We start from the raw sequence: 11734 nt of genomic DNA, 5'->3' as shown, positions 1-11734 counted from the left end.
CCTCCGGTTAAAGACATTGAAAATTATTCCAATTAACGTGTATTATTTTGGAAAATGTCATGAAGTAGACATTGTTTTATTTATGAATTTCGTTATTTTAATTTAATCACTTCAGAGTTGAACTAAACTAATATGTAACAAAACTAACAATATTTCTATGTTTATTCTTTTAACTTTATAATAAAATAAAGCAATATTGTAATTTCATATAAGAATATCTTAGTTGGAATTCAGAATGTGAAGTTTTAGAAGTTATTAGTTATATATATATATATATATATATATATAATATAGTAAAAATTGATTAAGTAATATTCAACAAATTGATAAATATGTTAAGTAGTTAATAAAAATTCTGGTCTTAAATTGGTCTAGTGAAAAATATGACATAAATTGATAAGATAATAATATTTAGAAATCTTTCAGCTAAATATATGGTTCCACTAAAATTATAAATTAATAATTGCTATAGATTAAAAATTTATATAAATATAAACAAAGAATTTTACTGTTTATTTGGTTTCAAATAAATTTCATCTCTAGTTTTATTTTTTATTTCAATATATTAGTGTTATTTCATTGAATTATATACATATAAAAGACATTTTAATTCTATAATATGTATTCAACATATATAAACTATATCAAATAATTTATAATAGATAAAATTAACATCCAAATTTTTAAATAGCTAGCATATAATATTATAAAATATTCTTCCCATATTTAAAGACAATTTTTTTAATTATAAATCTAAAAAAGATTTTTTATTTAAATTAATAACTATATAAATTATTAAATTATCATAGTCTCGATATTATTAATTATAAAGTTTTTATGTAGTACAAGATTGTGAAACAGTATTAGGCAATAATTAACTAACATTCGTGGAGTTATATTTAAGAGTGCCCTAATACAGTATAATTTCAATTTATCAGATAAACCAAAGTAAGGCTATGTGGCTTTCTATTCCCGATCAGGGGCGAAGCCACATGATAGGAAAGAGGTGCACAGGCACCCATATTTTTTAAAAAAAAATAGCGTAAATGCTAAGTAATTTTATATGTGCACCCTTTAGAATTTATAATTGTGCACCCATTAAAATTTAGATTAAGGGTAAATGAAAAACAAAACAAACTAAATTCCAGAAAAAAGAATAGCTTAGCCCACAAAAAATAAAAAAAACTTTTAAAACCCAATTATAGTTCTCAATTTCTTTTGCTAAAATCATAAATCTTTAACTAGTAGTAACTAGTAACTATTAACGTGACATGCAAAAAACTTTAAAAATATATTTTTATTTCCAAAATTTTTTTTAGAAAATATTTTGATTTGTTTCCACTAGGATCTGTGATTATTCGAATAGTATTTAAATTTTACACAAAAGTCCTAAAGTTTTAAACAATGACTAATTTGACTTTAGATAAATTATGGTTTTTTATCGATGATGAAAAATTAATTTAGTTATTTAATTATATATCTTTTAATTTGTAAACTTTTGAAATTGGTTTTGAATTTACCTGTTACTGGTGCAAGTCATGAAAAAATGTTTTTATGCAATGAAATTAGTGGAAACCACTCTATCCAAACGAATGTGAGATCATTTTAAATGTATCTCATTTTGTTTTATCAAACAATTGCTTGAAAATATCACAAACTAAGAAGTGATACTTTATTTCAAGCAATGATTAATTTATAATGTATTAATATCAATATTTTATTACATTTATTTTTATATTATATCTTATTTTAATTTTAAATAATATTTTTAAAAATTATTTAATATTTTAATTTTTAATATTAGTAGTAGTGCACCCACCGGAAATTATTTTCAGACCTTATGCATTTACTTTTTGATTAAAAAATGTTCTTATCGTCTAGCCATTGATGCACACAAATAATTACCGTATACATATCCATATTTTCACATGCAAGATCACCAAACTGTCATCAATACATAACAATAATGAACTGTATAAAAGGAATCTTCTTTTATGTGTCTGTTTAAATTGTTGATATTCAGATTTTTTTTTGGTTGAAACCGAATTTATTATAAGATACTTGTGTTTGGAAATTACAATAAAACTATTAATTTTGGAAATAAATGTTAGTAAGACTTTGAAGGATAAGGAGATTGGATATGACACATAATATGAAAACCAATGTTCAAACATGTTTTCAGATAACTTAGACCCCCTGTTCGGGAACGCGCTAGGCGCTAGTCGGGCGGTCGGGTTGGGCCTAGCGCCTAAAAAAAAAATCGGGGATTAATCGGAAATTATGCGGGGCGGAATTTTTAGATGGTTTACTATGTTATAAAACATGTTAATCTTTAATTGTGTATAACCTTAATACATTTTCATGTTTAAGATTGTATAAAACACACAAATAGAATATATAAACTTAATATAGTGTAATTTTCATCAAAATTATGAATATAAATGATATTTATAAAAATTTAGATCAAATAAATAAATAAAAATATTATTAAAAATAAAAAATAAAATAAAAAAATAAATAAAAAAATAGATTAGGCGGCTAGGCGGTCATTTAGGCGGTCTAGGCGGAAAAAAATCGGATATCCGATTTTTTAAACCGATTTGGCATAAATCGGGGCGGAAAAGTGACGCGTAACGCCTAGGCGGCCGAGTTTTAGAACAGGGCTTAGACCATCATTATCGGGAATCCTTAGTGGGATCCTTAAATAAAATTGATAATTTAATTAAATCAAAACAAAAGAAAATGGTTGTTATCGATCCTAAATGGGCTATTTTGGTGATCGGTTCTAAGCAACCACGTGTCAGCACCATTTTTTTTTTTTTTTTGCTTTTCTTTCTTTCTTTACTTTGTTTTTTTCTGTTAGGCTCCTCCTTCTTCAGGTCGTCTCCGTCCTTCTCTGTTACCAGCTCGCCGTCGCGTCTCACCTCTGCCTTGGGTCTTCTTCATCCTTGTTGACTCAGTCTTGGCTCGTGGTGGTGATTGAGTTCGTCTTCAGGCCAGCAGACGAACTAAGAGGTAGTGCTTCATCCTCCGCCGTCGCGTCTCACCTCCGTCGCGTCTCTTGCTTCCCCTGAGTCCTACTGGAGCTGGAGCTTAATCACCTAGAGAACGAACTCAGAGGTAGTGCTTGATCTAGTTCTTTAATGTGTCGATTCAGATCTAAGGACTTTGTTTTTGTTTTAATTTGTTCTTGAATGGTTGGTTTCTCAGATAAGGATCGAGAATTAGGGGAAGCACACGCTGAGATCAAAGCGTTGAGGTTGTCTGAGAGGCAAAGAGAGAAAGCTGTTGAAGAGGTGTGTAGTTGTTATTATTAATCATCATCACTTGCTTTTAGTTTCTACATAATGTCTCTCATGTTTATTTTGTACTTATGGCTTACGGATGAGCTTACTAAGTTGGAGGAGAAACTCAAGTTAACTGAATCTCTTCTCCAAGGCAAAGTAATTATTAAAAGCCCTCCTTAAGCATCAATTCTTGTTTTCATTCCAGCAGGTTATTTGATTATGGTGAACAATGTTGCAGAATCTAGAAATCAAGAAGATCAATGAGTAAAAGAAGGCCTCTATGGCTGCTCAGTTTGCTGCTGAAGCCACCTTAAGAAGGGTCCATGCTGCTCAAAAAGATGATGACATGCCTCCTACTGAAGCCATTCTAGCTCCTTTAGAAGTTGACTTTAAGCTTGCACGCTCTGAGGTATTTTAGTCTCATTTTTAGTTTGTGATTGTCTGCTTGCATTATCGAAGAAGGTCTTAATGGCGCTCATAGCTTTATTACACAGGTGAATATAACTCCGGTCGGTTCAGGACTTTAAACACGGCAAAGCCATAGCCAAAGACTAAAAAGGTATTGCATTCTGAGACTTGGAAGCATGCGTTTTCTGAATTTGCTTGCAAGTTGTTAGGATTATTTGCTTGGTTTGAATATGCTTGTTTGAGTTAGGTTGTGGTTACAATTTTTTTTTTTTTTAAGAATCTTTAATTAAGAAACAACCATTGGAGGCACAAAATCAAATAGTTTCTTAAGCAAAGCTCTTAAGTCCACTAAAATACATTTATATACTTAAATAATCCTTAAGAAACACAAATGAGTTTCTGTGGATAATCATGCTCTTAGATTCTGGTTCTAACTTCTAACGACATACAAAATTGAAAGACAAAAACATCTAAGCAAAGGTGGCTCTGATCAGATCATATCCAGCTAGTCATATGATTATAGAAACATAAAAGTTTAAATTTATAATCTGAACTATGTATTTTGTCACAGTTGTTCATATTCACTTAAATAAACAATTTTATCATTGCAATATAATACTGATATGCAACTATGATCTCGTCTAGTCCGATATTTACGAGGCATGGAGACGAAAAAGAAGAAACCAGTTATGCAAAAAGGCATAATCACATATACAATATGAGAAATGAGGCACATTCATGTACTAAATAAAACAATACCTAAATTTTACTGCTTCGTTCCAAATTTCTTAAGTTCCAAAGGTAGTTGTTCTTTTTTTGTTTCCTTTTGGGTAAATGCCAAGATTAGGTTAAAATATAGTATATATATATTGCAATGGAAGAAAAAGGTAATGTTAGGCTTGGTCCAAGAGATAAAAGGTTCATATATTATATATCATTGACCAATTCTGATTTAATTTAGTGGAATTTAAATTGTAAAGGTGATCGCGACTCTAGATCTCAAATCTTAATTCAGGGGACAAGGTCGATGATCATCTCATATCTGAAGACGAATTTTGTGCCAATGGAGTTAGGTCACCTCTTTCTAGCAAAAGAAAAAGAATGACAAATATATGAAACATCGATATAATTAAGATTTAGAAGAAATATTTCTATCAGATAAGTTTCTTTCCTGTCAAACATTTGTATAAGATAAGCATTATATAATATATATTATATGTGTGTTACAAAAAAAAAAATATATATATATATTATATGTATATGCTATACTAATAATAGATAAGAGTTTGCTTTGTCTGTCTTTACACTACAAGAAAAAATCAAGGATTCTGAGGGAAAAAATCGTCGGAATTTCGTCGGAATAACGTTATTCCGACGACATACCGACGAAACACGCCGTCGGAAATAATTCTTCGGAATTTCTTTTTTCCTCGGAAATCCCTCGGAATTTTCCGACGGAATTCCGAGGAAATAAATTTCCGAGGAAATTCCGAGGATCACTAGTTTGTCGGAAATGTCTTCGGAATATACCGAGGGAGAACTTCGTCGGTATAATTCTTCGGAAGTTCATCGATCGATGCGTGTTTGGACATATATACATCGATCGATAGGAGTATACCGACGGACCTTTTCCTCGGTTTATTCCTCGGAATATTCCGAGGGAACTGGTTCCTCGGAATAAACAGAGGAACCTGTCCCTCGGTATAGCCCTAACGTTTTTTAAAAAACGCATCGATCGATGCTTTTTTGTTCAAAAACGCATCGATCGATCTAGTGAAAAATATAATTAATTTCCTCGGAATGTAAAAAATATTAATTTTTTTAAAAATATAAAATTTCTGAAATTTAAATTCGAAAATATGAAATTAAAAGTAAAATTGAAATCATATTAATTAATATTCAAAGTTTCACAAATAAAAATAAAACATTCGGAGTTTGTGGAAAAAAAAAAAACTACGGGTCTGGCACGTCCGGGAACACCTCGTTCGGGTACATCCTCTGCATCATCTCCATCATTTGCTGGTTCAGCCTCCTCTGTGCCTCATAGCCCGCCTGTTGAGCCGCCATCTGGGTCTCCAACAAAGATATACGATCATCTTTGTCCTTCAACTGGGCCGTAAGTACTTATGGATCAACAAAGGGCGGTGGTGCAGAAGAAGGGGGAACCGACCGGGTGCGACGACCCAAACCGACCAAACGTCCCTTCCTCTTTGGAACCGACTGAATAGAAAAAAGCCAAATTTAGAAATTTAAACCAAGAAATAAATGAATTGAACTTTTAAAAACAAAGAACTTACGGATTCAACGATTTCGTTGATTCGAAACCGGGACAAGTTGGTCGAAGCCGTCGAAGCGTCGTCCTCGGTTTGAAGCTGAGACACTTCGTCTACCACCTGAGTTTGGACCAGGTCGACCACGTCCCTCACAAGACCGTCATCAATCTGGCCGGTCTTCTTGTTGGTATACGCCCTCCTCATTAGGGCGAGATCATCAACCGGCTCGCCATCATTTTCTTCCGCCTTGAAAAAAAACATAAATTAAAGAAACATTAGAAATTAGAAGAAATGCACAATAAATTTAAATTCTGAAACTCAAATAATTGAAGAAAAAGCGGTTGAACTTACCATGCGATCTCCGAGAGTGGCAATAGATTGAGCACCCAAGTTATGCTTGTAGATGCCCTTCCCTTTACGGTCGCTCCTGCGGTTGGTGGAGTTGGTGGAAGAAGTTTCTTTCGTCTCTTTCTTATCCCAATGCGCATACAACTCCTTCCAGACCGTGTCGTTCATCGACTTTGGGACCTTTTAATAAAAAAAAAAGAAAAAGTTTAATAAATTAAAAAATAGTTTAATAAATTAAAAAATGGTTTAATAAATTAAATCGAACCTTATTGATTTCCCACTTCTTCTTCCACTCGAGGATTTGCTTCCCATAGTTGTCCATTACTTTATGGACGAAGTGGTGATAGATAAAGAGCGTCTAATCGGAATTCCAGTTGAACTCTTGCTGAAAAAAAACACAATTAGTAGAAAATTTATATTAAAGATTAAAAATATAAGTAAAAAATTAGAATACTTACCGCAAACTGACGAAACCACAGAACCTGCTTGTCGGTTGGGAAGTGAGTGAAAGTCGGATGTCCACTGTCGAGGGCCGAGTACATCATACGGTTGATCCATGCGCTGATCCCGTTCCCGGATCGGTTGAACCTTATTAAAAGAACAAACGGTTAATAATGAATCCAAATTTAAAGAAAAAAAAATGTTTAATTACCATGTTTGACCCCGTCCATGTGGATACGGAGTGAGATACGGAAGATGGTCACGACCGGGCTGTTGAACCAACTCTGCAACACGCATCACTCCCGGAGGACCCGGAGGAACAGGAGCGGATGCAGCAGCGGGAGCGAGAGGAGCAGGAGCGGGTGCAGCAGAGGGAGATGTATGGTTGGAGCTGTGGGGCAAAGGGGAATCCTGAAAATGGCTGGAATCCCGAGACTGGCTCCCCGTACTACCACGACCACGACGCTGTCGAGGCCGGGTCTGATCATCATGAGACCTGTAAATTTAAAAACTATATTTAATAAATACAGAAATATATAAATTAATTTTTTTTTAAAAAAAAAAATCCCAAATAATTTAATCACAAAAAAAGATTTATATATATTTAAAATTTTTAATAAATATATAAAAATAGTTCTAATAAACAAAAAATAGTTGTAATAAATAAAAATAGTTTAATAATTACAAAAAAATAGTTTTAATAATATATATATATATTAAAAATATTTTTAAATCCCAAATAATATTTTTAATCACAAAAAAAGTTTTATAGATATTTAAAATGCTTTGTAAAATCCAAAAAATCAAATTTATATAAAAATGTTTTTTTTGTAAAGTCCAAAAAATCGAATTTATATAGAAAAATCGTTTTGTAAAATACAAAAATCGATTTTATATACAAAAATCGATTTTATAAATACAAAAAAAAAATTATAAAAAAATTCTAAATCAATTCAACATAACAAATCATTCAACCAAATCACAATTCTAAACCTATTATACAACCAAATCACAATCCTAACCAATCACCCTAAAAAAAAATCTATCAAAACCACACAAAAACCTAACAAATAGAACCTAAGAGAGTGGGATAGGGTCCTTACATGATTTGTGTAAGAGAAGAGGGAGATCGCCGGAGATATCGTCGGATTTCAGGGGGAAATCGCCGGAGAGAAGAGAGGAAATGCGCAGAGGAAGAAGAGAGAAATGGGGAAGAAGAACGGGCTTGTGGTTATAAAAGCTAGGGTCCGGCGGACATTATCCGTCGGAATTCCGTCGGAATTATAATTTCAATTTTCGCGAAATATTTGCCCGGTAAAATGAAAATATTCCGAGGAAATTCCGACGGATAGTAAAATATCCGTCGGAATTTCCTCGAAATATTCCGAGGAAATACCGAGGAACTAGTGTTTGGAGTTTCAAAACATCAATTTTTTTTACCGTATTTCATTTCTTATACAATTGTAATGCATACCATTGAGGATTCTTTGTATAGATGAGCATAAACCATGAAATAAAAAATTTCAAAACTAATTGAAAGTATTCCCTTTACCGTTCATTAAAAGGTATAAGTGTTTGTCTTATGTTGCGAGATTTCGTTCATACAATTCGAAAAGTGTTAATTATACGGTAAGAAACAAATTTTTGACTTCATAATGAACGTAAGACACTTAATAAGGGTTATATAGGTGTTATTCAAACGGCAAAACGTTGTTTTCGGTTTAAAAACCCTATTTCCTCGGATTATTCCGAGGGAACTCCGAGGAAACCCTCTTCTTCCTCGGAATTTCCTCGGAATATTCCGAGGAAATTCCGAAGAACTAGTGTTTGGGGTTTCAAAACGTAATTTTTTTAAAATAAACGCATCGATCGATGCGTTTTTGAATAAAAACAAATCGATCGATTACTAAGATGGACCGGGCCGTAAGATTGTGATCGATCGGTGAGAGTAACCCATCGATCGATCGAGAATCTCAATTGTTCCTCGGAATGTCCTCGGAAAATCTTGTATGTTTTTTTTAAAAACGCATCGATCGATGCGTTTCTGAACAAAAACAAATCGATCGATTACAAAGATGGACCGGGCCGTAAGATTGTGATCGATCGATGAGAGTATCCCATCGATCGATCGAGAATCTCAATTGTTCCTCGGAATGTCCTCGGAAAATCTTGTATGTTTTTTTAAAAACGCATCGATCGATGCGTTTCTGAACAAAAACAAATCGATCGATTACAAAGATGGACCGGGCCGTAAGATTGTGATCGATCGATGCGTTATAGAACAAAAACGCATCGATCGATGCGTGTTCGGAAAACAGAATTATAAGGCAAAACCCGACCTTTTCTGGATCTAAACCTTAGAACTCTCATCCCTTCCGATTTCCCCTATAATTCGCCCCCCCTTTCTCTCTCTATAATCATCCGATTTGAACAATTTTGGGCTCCATTCCACTTGATTTTTCGAGCTCTACCTGATTCCTACACTCGTCTTCACCCTAAGACAGGTATACTCCGCGAATCTCCACATTCTGAAATCGTGTTCTTGAGCAATTTTTTGGGTTTTGTGAATTTCTTATTTTCGTGTTGATTCCTTGATCAAATATGCATGAAACAGATGTTTAAACATGGAATAGAACACAATTGTCTGTGATCAACGAGTTTGGAACAGGATTTGAGATGATTTAGGGATTGAGAATTTTTTTCAATTTGGTTTTTTTTTATCACAACTCGATTTCGCTTTTCATTTTCATGTTGCTTTGAGTTCTTAATTGATTATAACCATGTTGAGAGCAATTATTCTATTTTGTAGAGAATGAAGCGCACGAAAATGTCAGCAAAGAAGAACACACAAGAAGAGGGTTCGTCTCAGCTGGAGAAGCAAAGGCCAAAGAAGTGGGATAAGTCTGATACCACCCACTACAACAACATGAAGGATGTCTGATCTCACCATATGTTGAGTGCTCCGCATGCCATCTCATTGGTTGCGCTGTGCGTTCAGACAGATACAACCTCTGCAACCTTTCCGTCAAAGGTAAATACCACATTCTTTTATATGACACTGGAACTCTTCCACTTGTATCTTTATAACGAGGCTTTCCACAAAATTTGCATGTAACCCGCTGTTCATCCGCCCTCCAATAAATCATGCAGTTGTCGATGCATACATCTATTACCTGATACGATAAACCAAGACCAGCTACGAGTTTCTGAACCTCGTAGTATGAACCAGGAGCTACATTATCCTCGGGTAGAATACCTTTTACAAAATCAGCAATCGCATCCACACAGTCTTCAGCCAAATTATAATCTGTTTTAATGCCCATCAATCTTGTAGCAGATGATAAAGCTGAATGACCATCTCTGCAACCTTCGTACAATGGTTGCTTTCCAGCATCCAACATATCATAAAATCTCCTAGCTTCTGCATTGGGTAAATCTTCCCCTCTAAAATGATCATTTACCATCTGCTCAGTACCTACACCATAATCTACATCCGTTCTAATTGGTTCTTCTAATCTAACCGCTGGCTGAGGTTCGCTAGTACTACCATGTTCATAATCAGTTTCCCCATGATGATACCAAATTTTGTAACTTCGTGTAAACCCACTCAAATATAGATGAGTCCAAACATCCCACTCTTTAATAACCTTTCCATTTTTACAATTAGAGCAAGGGCATCTTAACATACCTGTTTTTGCTTCCCGTTGTCGGTGAACTAACCCCATGAATTCGGTTATACCTCGTTGGTATTCTTCCGTAAGCAATCTCGTGTTCGGATCCAAATGATGTCGATCGATCCAAGAACGAAAATAATTTGAAGAAGATATATTTTTTATGAATCAAATTCGTGTGTAAATAGAGTAAGAGGGAGGATGAAGATATGGAGTGAAAGAAGAGGAAGAGGAGTGCTTGTATTTATAGTTTAAATCCTGCCGACATACCGAGGAAATTCCGACGGAATTCCGACGGAAAAGGCTAGTTCGTCGGAATTTCCTTGGAATTTTGTAAAATCCTCCAACGGCTCTCCAACGGCTATAATATTTCCTCGGAATTCATCGGTTTTTTCCGAGGAACACATTGTTCCTCGGAATTTCCTCGGAATATTCCGACGGACTGAGGTTTCCTCGGAATTCCGTCGTTATATTCCGAGGAACCCCAATTTTATGTTTCCTCGGAATTTCCTCGGAAATTCCTCGGTATATTCCGAGGATTTCATTTTCCGTCGGAATGTCTGTCAGAATACCGCTGCTTTCTTGTAGTGTTACTCTTCAGTTAACCTCTTTTACACAGACCTCGCTTTAGCTATAACCAATAACCTATCGACAAACTAGGAAAATAATATATAACTGGCTTTGTTAATTGTTGTTCTTGACATAATCAAATTAAAAGACGTATATATTTACAAGCGTAGTATTAATACAACAGCAAAAAGACATAATACAGCGTGGTCCTATGACTCATATCCCATTCGGGGAAATTATGGACATAAGAGTATATATAGAACTTACTAAAATAAAATATAGAGTAACCATAAAATAAAAGTAGATTCGGAGGGGAGTTCCAAGAAGCGATGGCATCTAGAAAATTTGATGGGTGTTTGTGTTGCGTTGTACTTTGCATGGTAACACGCAAGGAGACACGTAGTGACATGTAATTAGCCACAACATTACTATCTTAATAATTAGTCTACCCAGCCCTACATCGTCCAAATTGAAAGTGGGAAGAAACTGGCTGACGTTGAGACCTGAGAGTTAGGCTTGATTTTTCTAATAATTAACATTCGATCTCATCTTCTATTCCATGAAGATGTTTTGTTAAAAAGATCTTCTATTCCATTTCTTCGTTATTTTACGACTAAATGAATCAATTGCTGTAGTGCTCTTAATTGAACAAAAAAATTCTCAGGTACTCCTCTCGTTTTTCCTTTTCAATTTAATATTTATTTAAATCACAAAAATTATTAAAAGATCTATGCGA

General features: G+C 34.0%; 1 long non-coding RNA gene across 3 annotated transcripts; it reads left to right on the top strand.

Annotated features, from left to right (window-relative positions):
* Positions 1-2720: 2720 nt before the first annotated feature.
* Positions 2721-10021, top strand: LOC106444841. Of its 3 annotated transcripts, none has more exons than XR_001288357.3 (6): positions 2721-3120; positions 3211-3296; positions 3399-3443; positions 3526-3696; positions 3782-3846; positions 4341-5217. It is a non-coding gene; the product is annotated as an uncharacterized LOC106444841 (long non-coding RNA). The 3 variants fall into 3 exon arrangements; XR_007320588.1 differs by lacking the exon at positions 4341-5217 and adding an exon at positions 9567-10021 and having other exon boundaries at positions 2724-3120; XR_007320587.1 differs by having other exon boundaries at positions 2765-3120; positions 3782-4364.
* Positions 10022-11734: the final 1713 nt, after the last annotated feature.

The sequence above is a fragment of the Brassica napus genome, chromosome C3, assembly GCF_020379485.1.
Source record: "Brassica napus cultivar Da-Ae chromosome C3, Da-Ae, whole genome shotgun sequence".
Lineage (NCBI taxonomy): Eukaryota > Viridiplantae > Streptophyta > Magnoliopsida > Brassicales > Brassicaceae > Brassica > Brassica napus.
The sequence above is the reverse complement of the archived record's forward strand: the minus strand, read 5'-3'. Positions and strand labels throughout refer to the sequence as shown.